Below are 1,191 nucleotides of genomic sequence, written 5' to 3' on the forward strand. Positions count from 1 at the left end.
AAAAAAAAAAAAAAAAAAAAAAAAAAAAAAAAAAAAAAAAAAAAAAACCTGTCTTCAATCCATTCCCCTTAAGCAGAGAGGCTCTAATTTTCTCTTTTGTAGAGAAAGAGAATTGACAGGCAGAGCGAAGGTCAGGGTTCATGGTGGTAAAACAATGGGATTCTGTGATCAGTTTAGAAGAAAAAAAATAATATTTCTGCTTAAATCTAATATAGGAATTTCAGATTAATTTTATCCTTTCAAAAGTGCAATTTTTCATCATTACATTTTTTTAAGTGGGAAAAAAGTAGAAGAAATGTAATTGCTCCTTTTCCCCAACTACCCAGAGGCAGCTGTTGTCAATATTTTGGGGAACTGTTTCCTAGTACATTTTTAGACTGTGGACTGCCCATACTTTAATCTCAGGAGGTTATGTGATGTTGGACTCATTATACAAGCTTTCTGGGTTTCTGTTTCCTAATCTATAAAAATGGATATTTTAATAGTATTTGCTTTATAAATTGTTATAAAAAAGTAAAGAATTTAATATGTATGTAAAGTACTTAGAACAATTGCCTGACAGAACCTCACTCAATAATATTAGTTCTTTATTTTGTGCTTATTTTTATTACACATACAGATTCACAATCTGTATATAATTTAGTATCTTGACTTTTTTCTTAGTATAAGAGAAAAAGGATACAAAATTATATATGGATTGTCAATATATTCTTATAATGTAAGCATGTTTCCAAGTTATAAAATTTTCATAAACATAATTTCATTGGCTGCAGAATAATCTTTCAAATGGTTATTCTATAATTTGATCATTCTCGTATTTTTAAACACAATTCAGATGGTTTCCAGTTTTGTTTTTGGACATTTTAAACTCCTGAGCATCTTTAGACACTTTTTTTTTCATCTTTCGAATAATTTCCAAATAATTTTGATGCATGAGTTTGAGCTGCTTTTCAAAAATTTTAACCAATTTATACTTTCACTAGCAGTATATTAAAACCCTTGTTTCGATCCATTGCTACAAATTATTTTTTGGGGGGGCAGGGGGTACTTAGGCACTCAACCACTGAGCCACATTCCCAGTCCTATTTTGTATTTTATTTAGAGTCAGGGTCTTACTGAGTTGCTTTGCAACTCACCGTTGCTGAGGCTGGCTTTGAACTCGTGATCCTCATGTCTCAGCGCCCCCCACCC

Source organism: Marmota marmota, unplaced genomic scaffold, assembly GCF_001458135.2.
Source record: "Marmota marmota marmota unplaced genomic scaffold, marMar, whole genome shotgun sequence".
Taxonomy (NCBI): domain Eukaryota; kingdom Metazoa; phylum Chordata; class Mammalia; order Rodentia; family Sciuridae; genus Marmota; species Marmota marmota.